Source organism: Eleutherodactylus coqui, chromosome 4 (assembly GCF_035609145.1).
Source record: "Eleutherodactylus coqui strain aEleCoq1 chromosome 4, aEleCoq1.hap1, whole genome shotgun sequence".
Lineage (NCBI taxonomy): Eukaryota > Metazoa > Chordata > Amphibia > Anura > Eleutherodactylidae > Eleutherodactylus > Eleutherodactylus coqui.
Genome location: NC_089840.1, coordinates 291,678,854 through 291,697,547, shown reverse-complemented (window position 1 = coordinate 291,697,547; position 18,694 = coordinate 291,678,854). Strand labels below are relative to the sequence as shown.

The 18,694-nt window shown below is 45.4% G+C and overlaps 1 protein-coding gene across 1 annotated transcript in view; it reads left to right on the top strand.

Moving 5' to 3' along the window:
• Positions 1–5,209, top strand: part of LOC136626392 (pregnancy zone protein-like) — a 600,260-nt gene extending 595,051 nt beyond the window's left edge. The window contains exon 7 of the mRNA XM_066601396.1: positions 5,065–5,209. The gene's annotated coding sequence lies outside the window, so the exon portion shown is untranslated. The remainder of the gene's footprint in view (positions 1–5,064) is intronic.
• Positions 5,210–18,694: the final 13,485 nt, after the last annotated feature.

Genomic DNA, 18,694 nt, shown 5'->3' with positions numbered 1-18,694 from the left:
TCATGCTCTGTTACAAATTAAGCAACAGTGAGCTGTATCTTTAAAAAAATGTTTATGGGTTTCACCTGCCCTCTCGGTTGATAAATTTTTTAGAGGTACACTTGTACTCTTGGTACAGTAATTTTTGGGGCCCACGCCTACACTCTTATCCAACTAATTTTTCCAGCCTACGCTCATGGTATCCCAATGTTTCAGAGGTTGGCCTATACTATTACTACAGAAATTTTACTGGGGTCTGCCTGCCTGCATATACTTCTGCTACAAGAAGGTTACAGGGGTCTGCCTATACTGCTGCCACTTACATGTTACAGGGGTCTGCCTATAATGCTGCCAATTGAATGTTACAGGGCTCAGCCTATACTTCTGCAACGTAAATCTTACATGGGTCTTCCTATACTGCTGCCTCAAGAGTGTTACTGGGGTCTGCTAATACTGCTGCCACAAGAGTGTTACTGGGGTCTGCTAATACTGCTGCCACGTTAATGTTACAGGGGTCTGCCTATGCTTCTGCTACTTAAATGTTACAGGGGTCTGCTTATACTGCTGCTACAAAAATGTTACAGGGGTCTGCTTATACTGCTGCAACAGAAATGTTACTGGGGTCTGCCTATACTTCTACTACAGAAATGTTACTGGGGTCTGCCTATACTTCTACTACAGAAATGTTACTGGGGTCTGCCTATACTTCTACTACAGACATGTTACTGGGGTCTGCCTATACTTCTACTACAGACATGTTACTGGGGTCTGCCTATACTTCTACTACAGACATGTTACTGGGGTCTGCCTATGCTTCTGCTACATGAATGTTACAGTGGTCTGCTTATACTGCTGCTACAGAAGTGTTACAGGGGTCTGCCTATACTGCTGCTACATAACTGTTACTGGGGTCTGCCTATGCTTCTGCCACTTAAATGTTACAGGAGTCTGCCTATACTTCTGCTACAGAAATGTTACTGGTGTCTGCCTATACTTCTGCCTCGTAAATGTTACAGGGGGTCTGCGTATCCTTCTGCTAATATGGTACTGGCGTCTGCCTATGCTTTTGCTTCAGACATGTTACAGGGGTCTACCTATGCTTCTGCTACATAAATGTTACAGGGGTCTGCTTATACTGCTGCTACAGAAATGTTACAGGGGTCTGCCTATACTTCTGCTAATGAAATGTTACTGGGGTCTGTCTAAACTGTTACTACAAAAATGTTAATGGGGTCTCCCTAGACTTCTGCAACATAACTTTTACTGGGGTCAGCTTATACCTTTGCTACAGGAATATTACAGGGGTCTGTGTATACTATGGGTGCACTAAATCTTCCCATCGTGGTGTTCTACCTATCTGGCCCCCCCAAAAACCCAGACTGACTAGGGCATGGCGTGTGGGCCGCAGCCAACATGTATTTTCTCTGATGTAAGCTCAGCTATCCGGGGCACTGCAATGGGATTTCTTTGTGTACCGTCTGTGGGTTCCTGCTAGCCACCCATGCTGTGGGTGCAAACAGACTTCCCATTGAGGTGTTTTACCTGTCTGTCCCCAAAACACTGACAGACTTGGGTAGGGTGCAGAGTGCAGATGGTTTACCGCTTGCGTTGTTGATGAGGTATCCGACACCCAAACTGAATGAGTAGTGTGTGGACACATGGAGTCCCCATTGCAATGTCACTCGCAGCACCTTGGCCACACAAGGTGTTTGCTGGGACAGAGGCTGACCCTGGGCCTGCTCACATACTTCCCACACCGAGTATTGCTGCATCGTGGAGATGTGTAGAAGTGCTGGGCTGGCAGCGGAGCCCCCTTTATGCCCACGATTGCAGCTCCTGACGGAGGTGACAAAGGATTGGAATGAAGATGGAACATCAATCTATTATCAATTCTCACACAGTATTGTGGTCTATCGCCCCCCCCCCCCTCCCTGGTACCTACTCATGGCAGACGCACTTATAAATAGACATGAGGGTGTTGTAGCTATGAAGCAAGCGTGTGGCATGAGGGCAGCTGAAGGCTGCACAGGGACACTTTTGTGTGCGTTGCGGACGCAGGGTCGTGCGGTGGGTTGGGCAGCATGTAACCCAGGAGAAGAAGCAGGGGTGTTTCCCGCAGGCAGTGCTTGTGCTTGGTTGGAGGTAGTGTGGTGCTTAGCTAAGATGTGCCTTACTAATGAGGGTTTGTCCGAAGTAAAAATGGTTGGGGGGGGGGCACTCTTGCCGCTATTGTGGCTTAATAGTGGGACCTGGGAACTTGAGATGCAGCCCAACATGTAGCCCCTCGCCTGCCCTATCCGTTTCTGTGTCATTTCCAGCACTTTCGTAGGTTTTGAAGATTTGCACAAATGAAAAACTTAGCGAGCATCGGTGATATACAAAAAATGCTCGAGTCGCCCATTGACTTCAATGGGGTTCGTTACTCAAAACGAACCCTCAAGCATCGCGGAAAGCTCGACTCGAGCAACGAGCACCGGAGCATTTTGGTGCTCGCTCATCTCTAATCGTAATGATCTATTACTATATAGCAGCTGTCATCTGAAGCAAACCCTGCAGTCGTTACCCTGGAGCCAGTTGCTCAGGGTTCGCAGGATTGTGAGAGATGGGGATATTGATATGCGATTAAATCAGATGTGCCAAAAATTTATAGAGAGTGGATATCCTCCTGATCTTGTGTTTCCAGCAGCAGTGAGAGCACGGTCCCTGAGTCGCACGGATCTCAGAAAGCCCAGAGCAAACAAGAAAAGCCACCCCCCCCCCTCCGGATAACATTTGTCTACATACAACCCCCTCAGAAGTAGAATATCAGGTATTTTGAGACGACATTGGCCGATTTTGGGCAAGGGGTGTCCCTAAATATTGGACTTTACCAATCCTCCAATGATGGCTTTTAGGAGATGTCGAAACATCAAAGACAGATTGGTGAGCTCCTATAAAGTGGTAGACAAGACTAACGTGTTTTCACATCCAAGGCGGGGGCATTTTCCCTGCCTTGGTTGTTCATGCTGTGGAAACATGCTGAAGGGTGATGCATTTAATCACCCACATACCGGGGAGTCCTATCGCATCCTGAGCCACTTTACTTATCCATCATCTTTTGTGATCTGCTTAGTGACATGCCCTTGTGGTCTCCTCTATGTAGGGAGACCACAATGGAGGTTAGATCGAGAATATTCAGTCACAAGAGCACTATTCAGACAAGTAAAGTTGAGCTCCCGATCCCTAGGCACTTTAACCCCTTCCCGCCCCATGACGTAAGGGTACGTCATGGGAGCGGGGTACTTCCCTCAAAATGACGTACCCTTACGTCATAGCGATAGCGCGAGATCATAGCAGATCTCGTGCTAGCTCGCACCGGGAGCCGGCTGTCAGTGATAGCCAGCGTCCTGCTGCAACGGCGGGGGGCATCAGAGTTGCACCCACCCGCCGTTAACCCCTTCCCTGCCGCGATCTAAGTAGATTGCGGCAAAGAAAGGGTTCACAGAGGGAGCGCGCTCCCTCTGTGACAACCAGCCAGCTCTCGCGATAACATCACGAGAGCCCGGCTGGTTGCTATGGCAATAGGACGCCGGATACCGGCGTCCTGTATTGCCATAGCCTAAGATCGCTGTAATAAGCGATAAGGTATGGCAGGGCCTTAGCACTGCCATGCCTTATCGCAGCGATCTGGAGTGCAGTGGTGTAAGTCCCGCAGAGGGACACAGATGGTGTAAAATAAAAAGAGAAAAGTAAAGATCACAAAATAAAAATGTAAAAAAAAGTTTAAAAAAAACCTTTTTTATGCTTTTCCTTATATTAGCAAAAAAAAATTTTAAAAAAGAAATCCCACATATTTGATATTGACGCATCCGTAACGACACGTACAATACATTGAACATGCTTTTTAATCCTGCACGGCAAAAAGCGTTTTAAAAAAACGCTAAAAAACTGAGGCGAAATGCTACTTTTTAGCATTTTGCATCCCCAAAAACGCAATAAAAGTGATAAAAAAAACGTATGTACCCAAAAATGGTACCAATAAAAACTACAGCTCATCTCGCAAAAAATAAGCCCTCACAGAGCATTGTCCATGGAAAAATAAAAAAGTTACAGGACTTTGAATGCAGTGAGTTTAGAAAAAAATAATTTCCAAAAAAGGGCTTTTATTGTGGAAAATGGGAAAAACCTAAAAAAAATTAACGATTTTGGTATCGTTGTAACCGTACCAACCTGCAGAAAAAAATGTAGTGTGTTATTTATGCTGCATAATTAACTCTCTAAAAAAAACCGCAAAAATCTATGGCAGAATTGATACGTTTTCTCTCCCTACGATCATAAAAAAAATAATAAAAGTTTTACAATGTGTTTTATGTACCCAAAAATGGTACCAATAAAAACTAGAGTTCGCCACGCAAAAAACAAGCCCTTAGACGGCCGCATTTACGAAAAAATAAAAAAGTTATGGCTGTTGAAAAATGGAGATGAAAAAATACCAAAAATCGTTTGTTCCTCAACGCCAAAATAGGCCGTGTGCTTAAGGGGTTAATGATAGAGGCCATACGATTAGCCAACTTCGCTTTAGGGTGCATTCCCACGAACGTATATCGGCTCGGTTTTCACGCCGAGCCGATATACGCTGTCCTCGTGTGCAGGGGTGGGGGGGGGGGATGGAGGAGCCAGGAGCTGAATTAGCCCCGCCCCCGCCCTGAGTCTCCCCATTGCAAATAGTGCAGAGGGACGGAGAGGAGGCGGAGAGTGGGCGGGAGCTCAGTTCCTGCTCCTGGCTCTTCCATCCCCCCCCCCCTGCACACGAGGACAACGTATATCAGCTCAGCGTAAAAACCGAGCCGATATATGTTCGTGGGAATGAACCCTTAAGGTGATGGATACTGTTTCTAAAAGTATTAGGGGAGGGGACAGAGAGACGGCCCTCAAGAGGAAAGAACTAGAGTGGATACACAAGTTGGACACTGTCTCCCTCAGGTTTACATATAGAATACAATGCTGCTCCTTATCTGTAGGTTTTCTTATGGCGTTTTTTGTATTGATTTTATTATGCATCTTTTTGATGATTTTTAATGTTTATTCTCTATTTGTTTCATCTAGATTGCTCGTCAAGGGACGGCACTTCAGGACATCTACCCTATTTGTGTTTGATTAATGCATAATTGACATACTGGTGTGAAACTTATTGATACATGTAATCATATCTGATCTATGTGGCTTTGTTCACATTAATAAAAATATTTGAATTGCGCATATGTTACATTTTGTGCCATGACATAATGGTCTGTGCATGTGAAAAAGGTTTTGTAAAGGAACTAACTAGAGATGAGTGAGCATGCTTGTCTAAGCATTAGCCTACTCGAAGTACTCGTTATTCGAGCCGAGCACCACGCGAGAAAGTTTCATCTCCCCTCCCCGCATGTTTGACACCATTTTTTAGCCAATAAAAATGCAGGGAAGGCTTTACCACCTCCTGCTGTTACGTCCCAACCCTGTGCACATCCTTAGCAGTGACTGGCTGGGCTGATCAGGTGACCGCCGACTATTAAAACTCTGGTCACCTGAGGCTCGCCTCACACACATGCTGCATGAGTTGAGGGATAGAGCAGCTGCTATAGAGAAAGAAATAGTGTAGGGTACAGGTTGACAGGTTGCGGTTAGGCAGGGATCCTTGCTCCAAGAACCCAACAGTCCTTTCTAGGACTACAACTCCTCTCATTGTGTGCATCAGCAGTTTGGCTGGCTGGGACCAGTAGTGCACACAAAGTATTCTCAAGTATCCAGGCTGTATACTGCATACTGTTACCGGTTTTATGCAGTATACTGCTAGTGGTGTACAGAGAGTAGACAAGAAGTAACAAAACTCCTATCATTTTTCATTTTTTTCGTTTTTTTGCCTGCTGAAAGCGTACTCTATATACCCGTGTGTTGGTGCTGTGCATCTCCGCAATCTAACGACAGTATACACTGTTTATTGTGTCTATTTTGGCCTATAAGCGTATGCAAAATAACTTGCATTTTGCGTAGCGTTTAGTCCAGGTGCATTACCCAACATGATGAAGACTAGGGTTAAGGGTCGAAGTCGAGGACGTGGATGTGGGCGTCCAAATGAGGGTGTGGGCAAAGACCGAGGTCCTGGGCGGGGTGAAACAGTGCCTGCTGCTGAGGGATTAGTAGAGCGCCGCGCATCAAGTAACAAAACTCCAATCATTTTTTAATTTTTTCATTTTTGGGGGGCTCAAAGCGCACGCTATATACCAGTGACTGGGGGCTGTGATTCTCCACTATCTAACAACAGTATACAGTTTTAAATTTTTCTGGGACTGCTGAGAGCATACTCTATATACCAGTGTCTAAGGGCTGTAAATCTGTGCTATCTAACAATGGTATACACAGTTTTAAATTTTTCTGGGCCTGCTGAGAATATATGCTATATACCAGTGTCTGGGGCCTGTAATTCTCCGCTATCTAACAACAGTATACACCGTTTTAAATTTTTCTGGGCCTGCTGAGAACGTACTCCATATACCAGTGTCTGGGGGCTGTGAATCTGCACTATCCAACAACAGTATACACTTAGAATTTTTTTTGTGCCTGCTGAAAGCCTAAGGTATATGTATGCAGTGTCTGGGTGGTGGGAATCTCCACTATCTAACAACAATATACACTGTTTATTGTGTCTATTTTGGCCTATAAGTGTCCTCAAAATAACTTGTATTTAGCGTAGCATTTAGTCCAAGTGCTTTATCCAACATGATGAAGACTAGGGGAAAGGGTCGAGCTCAAGGACGTGGACATGGGCATCCGAATGAGGGTGTGGGCAGAGGCCGAGGTCCTGGGTGGGATGAAACAGTGCCTGCTTCTGAGAGATTAGTAGATCACCGTGTATCTCTGCTCCCCAGCTTCATCTCACATTTTGTAGGTCCGTGTGGTAGACCATTATTAAAAGCACAACAGTGTGATCAGGTGATGATGTGGATAGCGGATAACGCATCCAGTAATTTATCCAACACCCAGTCTTCCACGCAGTCCACGCACGCTAGCCAAGCCACTGGACCTCTCAATCCTCAGGCTGCTCCTCCTTCCTCCCAGCCTGGTCACTCCAGGAAAAGGAGAGATTCCGAATGGGCATACTCCCAAGAACTCTTCTTGGTTCCCTGCCCTGAGTCAGAAAAAATGGTTCATCAGCCACGTGAGGCGTTTGTCGCGACCGATGCCCAAAATTTGGACCTTTCACAGACTCGGGGTGATGAGGGTGGGGACTTCCAAGTAATGTCTCAAGAGCTATTTGTGGATGACGATGATGAGACACAGTTGTCTGTCAGTGAGGTTGTTGTTAGGGCAGTAAGTCTGAGGGAGGAGCAGACTGAGGAGTCAGAGGAAGAGCTGATTGACGATGAGATGACTGACCCCACCTGGGTTGGTAAGCTTACTGAAGACAGGGCTTCAGAGGGGGAGGCAAGTGCTGCAGCAGAACAGGTTGGAAGAGGCAGTGGGGTGGCCAGGGGGAAAAGCAGGGCCACAGCAAATACTCCCCCAACTGTTCCCCACAGCACCTCCTCTCTTCAAGCTCCCACTCAGAGGGCTAGGGGTTTGAAGGTCTGGAGGTTTTTCAATGAGAGCGCGGACGACCAACGAACAGTGGTGTGCAACTTGTGCGGCACCAAGATCAGCAGGGGAGCCACCACTACCAGCCTGACCACCACCAGTATGTGCAGGCATATGATGTCTAAGCACCTGACGACGTGGAACGAAGGACGTTCATCGCCTGTGGGTCACACCACTGCCTCTTCCCCTATGTCACATCTTGTCACTGACACACAATCCCGCTTCCAGGACGCAGGCACTAGCGTCTCCCGGCCTGCACCCACACCCTCACCTCCACAGTCCTCTACTGCCTCCACTAATGTGTCCCAGCGCAGCGTTCAGCTGTCGATAACCCAAGCATTGGAACGCAAGCGGAAATACGCGGCCACTCAATCCGCATGCACAATCACTAAACGTGCATATCTCCAAAGTGCTGAGCCTGGAGATGCTGCCATTAAGGCTGGTAGAAATGGAGGCTTTCCGAAACATGATGGCCGTGGTGGTCCCTCGGTACTCGGTCCCCAGCTGCCACTATTTTTTCTGCTGCGCCGTCCCTGCCCTACACCAGCACATCTCACGGGACATAAAACGTGCCCTCACCAACGCGGTTACTGGGAAGGTCCACTTAACCACCGACACATGGACAAGTGCTGGCGGGCAGGGACACTACATCTCCCTGACGGCACATTGGATTAACCTTGTGGAGGCTGGGACCGAGTCTGACCCTGGGTCTGCTCATGTGCTACCGACACCGAGGATTGTGGGTCCTACCTCGGTCATGGTTTTTCCGGGTTATTATGCCACCTTCTCCAAACACTCCCCCCCTCCTCCACCTCTCAATTACCACATGTGAGCATGTCGCCTTCAGTCGGTAGCTTGTGGCACTGCAGCACTGTGGTGGGGAAGCATCAGCAGGCCGTGCTGAAACTCCTCAGCTTGGGAGACAAGAGGCACACCACCCAAGAGCTGTTACAAGGTTTGATGGAGGAGACCGATCTGTGGCTTTCGCTGCTAAACCTCCAACCAAACATGGTCGTATGTGACAATGGGCGTAACCTGGTGGTGGCTCTGCAGCTTGGCAGACTAACACACGTGCCATGCCTGGCTCATGTGTTCAATCTGGTGGTTCAGCGCCTTCTGAAAAACTACCCCAATTTGTCTGACCTGCTCAGCAAAGTGTGTTGCATATGCGCACATTTCAAAAAGTCTACTAGAGATGCTGCCACCCTCAGGACACTGCAACATCGCTTCTAGCTGCCAGGTCACCGACTGTTGTGCGACGTTCCCATGAGCTGAAATTCAACGTTGCACATGCTGGCCAGGCATTACGAGCAGCGCAGAGACATTCTTGAATACTAGCTGCAACATGGCCGGCGGAGTAGTAGTCAGTCTCTGCAGTTTTTCACAGAGGAATGGGCATGGATGTTTGACATCAGTCAGGGGTTAGGAAACTTTGAGGAATCAACGCAAATGGTGTGCGTCGATGCAGCCATTATCAGGAGGAGGAGGCTGAGAGTCATCCTCCTGATGAGGACAGCGATGTGTTGCGTACTGGGACTCTGGCACACATGCCTGACTTCATGTTAAGCTGCCTTCCCCGTGACCCTCGCGTTAGACGCAAGACCCTGGTGGAAAAGCTAAAGTTCCCATCTGACAATGCTAGCGGCAGAGAACGTACTTCAGTTGGCCAAATAGCAGGGGAGACGCGGAGATCAGGCAGCATGTCCAGCGCAGGCAGGGGAACATTCTCCAAGGTCTTTGCCAGTTTTATGGCTCCCCAGCCAAACTGTGACACTACTCCCTAGTCTAGGCTGAGTAGGAGGGAACACTGTAAAAAGATGGTGAGGGAGTGCATAGCTGACCGTACCAACGTCCTCCGTGATCCCTCTGCTCCATACAACTATTGGGTGTCAAAGCTGGACACGTGGCACGAACTTGTGCTGTACACCTTGGAGGTGCTGGCCTGCCCTGCCACTAGCATGTTATCAGAGAGGGTGTTTAGTGCTTCTGGAGGGATTATCACGGATAAGCGTACCCACCTGTCAACTGACAGCGCTGACAGGCTTACACTCATAAAGATGAACAAAGCCTGGATTTCCCCTGACTTCTCCACCAGTGGAAAGCAGCAGAGCATAAATATTCTTTAAGCTGGAACAGGAGAACCATGCACTCTCTATCACCCCAAAAAAGGGGAGAAGTATCTTGGTCTATCCTCTGATCTTCCTCCTCCTAAACCAGCATGTCAGCACGTGGAACAGGCAATTATTCAGAGGGCCAAAAGGCTCTGTAAAAAATATATTTTTTGGAGGGCTGCCTCCAAGCTCTGTTAGCAAAATAAGCAAGTACGAGCTCTATGTTAAAATTTTTTTCTGGGTTTCACCTGCACTCTGAGTAAACAAATTTTTCAGGGGTACACCTATTTGGTACACAAATTTTTCCGGGCTTCGGCTATACTCTTAGTAAACAAATTTTTCAGGGGTTCTATACTCTTGGTACACCAATATTTCAGGGGGTTCACCTATACTCTTGGTCAACAACTCTTTCAGGGGTTCGCCTATGCTCTTGGTCTTCCAATGTTTCAGGGGTTCGCCTATACTCTTGGTACACAAGCGTTTCAGGGGTTCGCCTATACTCTTGGTACACTAATTTTTCAGAGGTTCACCTATACTTTTGGTTAGCAAATCTATCAGGGGTTTGCCTATACTCTTGGTTAACAAATCTATTAGGGATTCACCTATACTCTTGGTACACCAATGTTTCAGGGGTTCGCCTATACTCTTGGTGCACAAATGTTTCAGGGGTTCCCCTATACTCTTGGTAAAGCAATTGTTTCAGGGGTTCGCCTATACTCTTGGTCAACAAATCTATCAGGGGTTCGCCTATACTCTTGGTACACAAAGGTTTCCCAGCACGGTGTTCAGCTATCTGACACATAGACAAATTAATTGTCCTGCTTTGGCCACTCAAATTTCTTCATGGTTTATGCTGTCCTTGTAGCGATCAAAGGAAGCACAATTGATTTTATGAGACATTGACAGTTTCACTGTATACCTGTGGTGGCTACTTTTGCAACACCTCCTGCTTTAAAACAATCTTTGGTTTTAGAATGCATTGCTGAATTGTGCAGATGGTTGGAAGTACAGGCATCCGAGTCCTCTTTATTTCCGCGTTTGTGGCTCCTGAAAATTTTGTGGTGGAAGTGGCAGGGGATTGCAATTCTGATCAGCACTGTTTTTAGCAAGACAACTCATTGCACGCTGTCTATTTTTGGATTTTAGCGGGCGTAAAAAACCCAGAGTCATGGGGGCGTGGCCTGGATGGAGTTAATGGCAGACGTGCTCTGAGAAACTCTGCTGCCTCCATAGCCTAAAAAGCAACTAAAAGGAAGCCGAGCTCGCAGAAAAACTCACCCGACAGCTGAGGGAGATCCTCCTGCATGCAGTGATGTCCAGGAGAAGAACAGGGAGACTAGGACCGAAGCGGCTGACTGATTTTTATCCAGCGCGTGGCCCCGAGGCAGAGGAGAGAGAAATGAAGGAGCCCACACACAGTGCTGAGAGAGAGCGGGAGACAGAAGCGCCGGGCTTGGAGATGACAGCTGAAAGCAGCAGTGGTAAGCTTTTCACATCAGCCCCTGCATCGCTGCTATCTCCTCACTCTAACACCTTAAAACAACACTCTCCCCGCTCACACAGCATGACAGAAGCTCAGGGAGAGATAAGAGAAAGAGCACATAGCACGGGCTCAGCAGAAGCAGGGGGGGTCACCAGGGGGAAGCAGCCATCTTACCCAGCACGAGCTGCAGCTCACACAGAAAAAAGAGGCATCTCCTCACCTAAAGACAGCCCAGAGAAAAGGCGCCCTAGAAAAGATTCAACATCTAATGCTGCAGAACCATCCATCCTAAGCTGGCTAGAAGAAGAATCCCCAGACCCACTTCTCAATATTCAGTGCTCCAACCAGACTGCCTCTGAGTGCTTTATCAGAGACATGGTAATTGCACTCAAAGGCTCTATCAGAAAAGACCTAACAAATAAATACAAAAATCTACAACTCAATTGATGGGGTGGGAGCCAGAGTCGATCATCTGGAAAACAAAACAGGAGAGATCACTGACTCCCATAACGAGCTTATAGACGCTCATTACAAACTTGAAGAAGAAGTTATCTCCCTCAAAAAACAAAATGGCGGATCTCGAAGACCGTAACCGCCGTAATAATATAAAGTTCAGAGGCATAGCAGAATCCGTCAAAACAGACGAGCTAAATAACTACGTCCAAAATCTCATTAAAACCCTACTACCAGATTCCAGAACAGAAGATCGTATTCTGGATAGAACACATAGGCTGCCTAAGCCAAAAGGCGTCCCAGAAAATGCACCAAGGGACGTAATTACAAGAGTACACTTTTACCACACTAAAGAAAAACTAATGAAAGCAGTTAGAAATCTTAAAGGTCTCTCTCACCCATACGGGAATATTAAGCTATACTCTGACTTCTCCCAGACAACGATGATTGCTCGTAGAAAGCTATCTCCCATCACAGAGATTCTGAGAGAAAATAACGTCTTATACAGATGGGGCTTCCCTACAAAGCTCTTCATCAACAAAGATGACTACGTCACCACCATAACAACCTACGAGGAAGGCCTAAACCTACTTCAAAAGTGGAATCTACCAAATCCTAAAGTTCGCAATCCCAACTTCGTCACAAGAGATTGGTCTCGCAAGCAACCAAACAAACAAGGCAAAAACCCAGAGCCAAACCGCTGAACCTCCCTCACCAACTATCATATTCTCATCTTTATGGCGACCTCGCGCTAATCTGAACAGCGCTTAGGTTATAGGCTGAACTGTGTTAACCCCCACTCAAGACCTTATCCATAGGACTTCCAACCCAACAATTGGAAAAGGTCCCCCTTAGTTGCTGGTTGCAACGCAAAAGTTATTATCTAGAAGAATAAGAAGTTTTATCTTTCATGTTCTTTTTCTCTCCCTTATCCCTCTCACTCGATATCTTCTCCGACCTAAAACAAGATGCTCATACGAGCCACCGAACTTTTCCAGCCACCAACCGGAAGGAAGAGAAGCAAACCTCCAGGGAAAAGATACAAACAAGGTCAGTCCAACTATGCAAACCTAACACAGACCCTCCATGGACATAAAACTAATCTCTTTAAATGTTAAAGGATTGAACACCCCCTTTAAGAGAGCTGCCCTATGGAAGGAAGCCTTAGCATCAGACGCAGACATCTTCTGCGCACAAGAGACCCACCTCACTAAGCTTAATCCACCAAAGATCTCCCACCCCAAGTTCTCCAAGACTTATATGGCGAACTCTGCAAAAAAGAAGGCAGGTGTCTTGATAACAATCAAAGACTCAGTGGATTTCCAGCTGCTGGAGGAGATTGGAGATGTCGACGGCAGATATTTAATGCTGGTGTGTAGGATCAATGGCTTCCTTACCACTCTGGCCAACATCTATACACCCAACGCAAAACAACTGAGATTTTTGGGCAGAGTGGTGAGGAAAATAAGAAAATACAAAAGGGTTCACTGATTGTATGCAGCGACATTAATGCCATTGCAGATAAGGATTTAGACTCAACCCATATGGGAAGAAGTAGAGGCTTTGACCTCTCATCTTGGTTATATAAATCTGAGCTATTCGATACCTTCAGAATTATGAATGTAAATTCCAGAGAATACACTTTTTATTCATGCAGATATAAATCGTTTTCGAGAATCGACATGTTCTTAACGGACTTTCAAATTCTAAATAAAATACAAGAAGCCAAAATAGGCACGACCACATGGTCTGATCACGCCCCAATCACACTGAAACTCAGATTGGGCCCTAGCGTCCCTCTGTTCAACAATTGGAGAAACAACATGTTTCTAATGAAGGTTCCTAAATACCAAAAGAAAATTAAAGAAACAATCATAGAATATTTTCAGAACAACGATGTCCCGGGGACATGTCGATTCTCGCTCTGGAATGCCCATAAAGCTGTTGTAAGAGGTGTCATGATGCAGCAAGGCTCCATATATAAAAAAGAAAAAAATTCTCTATTAAAAAAAACCATAGAAGAACTAAAAAACCTAGAACAAACGGCCCAATCAAATCCCACATCAAGCATAACCAACAAAGTCAGAGAAATTAGACTCAAAATCCGTAACATACTGATAGATGAATATGAAAAAAATCTAAAATCCCTAAAAACAACATATTACACCGCCAACAACAAAAATACTAAATGGATGGCCAATAAAGTCAAACAAAAAAGAATCAAAACTAAGATCACCTATTTACTAGGCACAGGATCAAAAAACAAGCTATCAAATCCCATCGCCATAGCAGAGGAATTCAAAGAATTCTATGAAGCTTTATACAACCTTAAAAAAGACCCTCAGGTAACCCAACCTACGAAAACAACCATAAAAAGCTTTTTAAACCCGCTGCAACTCCCCAAACTTACAGACACTCAATTGGACAAACTAAACTCGCCTATCTCGGCCCAGGAAATACTCCAGATTATCAACAAAGCCAAAAAAGATAAAGCCCCGGGACCAGACGGCTTCTCAGGGGAATATTATAAGCTATATAAAGACCATCTGGTGACCCATATGAGAGACCTTTTTGACAAAGCAATCCTGGGGGGTTCTCTGCCGCCTGAGATGCTCCAAGCAAACATTATAACAATACCTAAACCAGGCAAATCACCTTCATCCCCAGTAAATTTCAGGCCCATATCTCTCTTAAATAATGATACAAAAATTTACGCTAAGATCCTCTCTGAGAGACTCCAGGGAGTAATTCCAAGCCTCGTTCACAGCGACCAAGTCGGCTTTGTGAAAGGCAGACAAGCTTCAGACGCGACAAGACGACTTCTGGATATAATCAGCGAGGTTGAGGTCTCTCGAACGCCTTCTCTGCTCCTCACTTTGGATGCGGAGAAGGCATTCGACAGAATACACTGGGGATACGCCTTTTCAGTGCTTGAAAAATTAGGATTCAGAGACAACATCTTGAGGGCCATCCAAGCCTTATACAAAGCCCCTTCGGCCCGTGTCTTCGTAAACGGGGTGATATCCAAACCGCTTGATTTTACCAATGGAACGAGACAGGGCTGCCCCCTCTCACCTACACTTTTTATCCTGATTATGGAACCGTTGGCGGAGGCAATACAAATGTCCGATAGAATCATAGGGCTCCCTCTGACAAGCAGACAGCATAAAATCGGATTATTTGCGGACGACATTGTACTGATGTTGGCATCGCCTCTAAGCTCACTCAGAGCGGCCACAGAACTCCTGAAAGGTTTTTGAGATATATCATACTATAAAATCAACCCATCCAAATCAAAGCTACTCCCATTGAACCTGAAACCTGAACTCCAAAAATTCATAAAAACAGAATTCCCCTTTGAGTGGGACCCTTCCGGAATACAATACCTAGGCACTATAATAAACACACCCATAAGCAATATAATGGAACATAATCTAACCCTCCTATTGGAAAATATCCAGAAAGACTTAGCCTCCTACAGAAGGGTCGAACTTACATGGCTAGGAAGAATTGTCATCTACAAAATGATGACCCTGCCAAAAATATTGTATATATTTAGAACAATAGCCTTAAAATGCAGCACCAAGCTACTAAAAAAAGCTGCAAAAGCAACTCATGACCTTTTGTCTGGGACAACAAAAAACCAAGGGTAGCCGCAAGCATCCTGTACAAACCTAGAAGATTAGGTGGACTCGAGGTTCCGAATCTAGTAGCTTACTACGAAGCTATCATCATATCCCAAATAAAGCCTTGGCGTGTACCCCAAGAGGGAATCAGTTGGCCCAATATCGAACAAAACTCCATAGGAAACAAATCCCTCAGGAATCTACTTCTTGCCACAAGCATCAATATTAACATAGGCCCCTTAAAAAACCCAATAGTACAAAACACTTTAGAAACTTGGAAAAAGCTACTAGACATCACAAAAAATCTCGCTCCTAGAACGGAGTGCCCTCTCCCATTAGAAATCATTGATATCCATATAAAGAATATAAACACAAAAAACTGGAGACTTAGAGGGATTAAAACGATTGCAGACCTAGCAACTGGTACTAAAATGAAGTCTTTCCAGAGCCTTAAGGAAGAATACAACCTCAACAATGGAGACTTCCTTCTATATTCGCAAATTAAAAGCGAATGGTCTAATTTTACATCAATAACCACTTCCCTCCCTAAACTCCTAACTGACAACTTGCTCAACCCCTCCACTAAGAAACTCCCACTCAAAAACATATATGAACTACTCTATAGTCAAAGGAACATCCTACAAAGACCCTCCAAGGGTGCCAATCTCCTAAACTGGGAGAGAGAGATAGGTAGATCCTTCCCTTTATCCCAATGGAATATAGCGCACGAGTGGGCTAACAAAGCCTCATTATGTGCATCCTTAACAGAAGTACATTATAAAACAATTACTCGGTGGTATAGACCCCCAGCGAGACTAGCAGACTTCTTCCCAGAGGTATTGGATAGGTGCTGGAGGGAATGTGGAGGAAGAGGTTCCCTATTACATTTATTCTGCAACTGCCCCAAAATTAAACCTATCTGGAGAGAACTTTTCAACCTTATGGCAAAGATAACGGGCCTAAAAACCCAAGCCACACCAGAACTGGCAATACTACTAATTGGAATAGAAAATGTCCCAAGAGACTTTAGGAGACTACTCGCCCATAGCCTTTTAGTTATGAAACTAATAATTATAAGGAACTGGAGGGCGTGAAATCCCCAAGCCTGCTCAGAAATAATCCATTTACTAAACGACCACATGACCATGGAAAACATCTTTGCCCTAAGACAGGACAAATTAAATAATTTCAAAGATCAATGGACACCTTGGATCACCTACTTCCAACTGCACCACATGAACTCAAGGTTAAATTCATAAATGAATAAGAGCATTCCGGTTAATAGATATCGGTATTATAATTGGGTCGGAACTCAGATAAAAATACGAGTGAATTGTTATATTTACCCCCCCCCCATCCTCTCCCCCCCCCCTCATTTCCCAATTAACCCTCCTCCCTACCACCCCTCTCCAACCACCCTTAGTTACCTTAAATGTAATGTAAATCATCTGTTAAGCAAATCTTTATGCTTAAATCAACAACTCGTTATTTGCTCAATACATGTGATAAATGTTTGACTGATGTTATGTAATCAAACTTGTATTGGTTAAATGCCATAAAAACCATTGAACAATAAAAACCCAGAGTCATAACCAGCTGGATTGGTTTAGGGCTGAGAAACGCACGCATCCCTCCGGGTCTGCGATCGTCGGTATGTATCTGCTCCAGATCTGTTGCACAGCGCTGTCCTACTTTGGCCACTCAAATTTCTTCATGGATCACACTGTCCTCGTAGCGATCCAAAAAAGCGTAACTGATTTCATGAGACATTGACAGTTTCACTGTATACCTGTGGTGGCTACTTTTGCGACACCTCCTGCTTCAACCCAATCTTTGGTTTTAGAATGCAATGTAGAACTGTGGAGATGTGTAGAAGTACTGGCATCTGAATCCCCTTTATGCCCACGTTTGTGGCGTCTGACAATTTCGTGACGGAGGTGGCATGGGATTGGAATTATGATCGTACGTTAATGTATCAGCAATTCTTCTGTGATATTGGGACTTGAAATTGCCTATAAGTATAATAACTTTCCTATAGTCTGTGTGGGAAGTACGTGAGCGGGCCCAAGGTCAGGCTCGGTCCCAGCCTCCACCTTGAGTGACCCAAGGTGCCCTGAGTTACATAGCAATGGGAAATCCATGTGTCCCCACACAGATAGCTCAACACTTCAAGGGGAAGTCTTGGAGTTCCTTGGGCTCGCCTATGCTGTCAGTGCACAAAGATGGTATTACACAGGAAGAAATCAGAGTGCCCAACCATGGGAGAGTTTCACCCCGCCAACGACCTTGGCCTCGGCCCATAATTCATGCCCTAGTCAGTCAGTGTATTTGTGCCAGATAGGTAAAACACCATGATGGGAAGACGTAGTGCACCCACAGTATAGACAGACCCCTGTAACATTCCTGTAGCAAAGGTATAAACAGACGCCAGTAACATTTCTTTACTAAAAGTGAAGGCGAACTCCAGTAACATTTCTGTAGCAGAAGTATAGGCAAACAAACACCAGTAACATTTCAGTAGCAAATGTATAGGCGGACCCCAGTAACATTTCTGTAGCAGAAGTATAGGCAGACCCCAGTAACATTTCTGTAGCAAAAGTATAGGCAGACCCCAGTAACATTTCTGTAGCAAAAGTATAGGCAGACCCCAGTAACATTTCTGTACTAACAGTATAGACAGACCACAGTAACATTTCTGTGGCAGAAGTATAGGCAGACCCCTGTAACATTTCTGTAGTAAAAGTATAGACAGACCCCAGTAGCATTTCTGTAGCAGATGTATAGACAGACTCCAGTAACATTTCTGTAGTAACAGTATAGACAGACCCATGTAACATTTCTGTAGCAGAAGTATAGGCAGTCCCCTGTAACATTTCTGTAGCAGAAGAATAGGCAGACCCCAGTAGCATTTCTCTAGTAACAGTACAGACAGAGCCCTGTAGCATTTCTGTAGCAGAAGTACAGGCAGACCCCTGTAACATTTCTGTAGCAAAGGTATAGGCAGACCCCTGTAACATTTCTTAGTAACAGTATAGACAGACCCCTGTAACATTTCTGTAGCAGAAGTATAAGCAGACCCCAGTAACATTTCTGTAGCAAAGTTATAGGCAGACCACTGTAACATTTCTGTAGTAAACGTATAGACAGACCCCAGAAACATTTCTGTAGTAAAATTATAAGCAGACCCCTGTAACATTTCTGTAGCAAGAGTATAGGCAAACCCCTGAAACATTGGTGTACCACGTGTGTAGGCGAAGGCTGGAAAAATTAGTTAGATAACAGTATAAGCGAGGGCCAGACAAATTAGTGTACCAAAAGTACAAATGTACCCCTGAAAAAAGATACAGCTCGCTGTTGCTTAATTTGTAACAGAGACTGGTGGCTGCCCTGTTAGAAAAATTGATTTATGTTAAAGTATCAATACTTTTGAAACTTTGCAAAAATTTAAA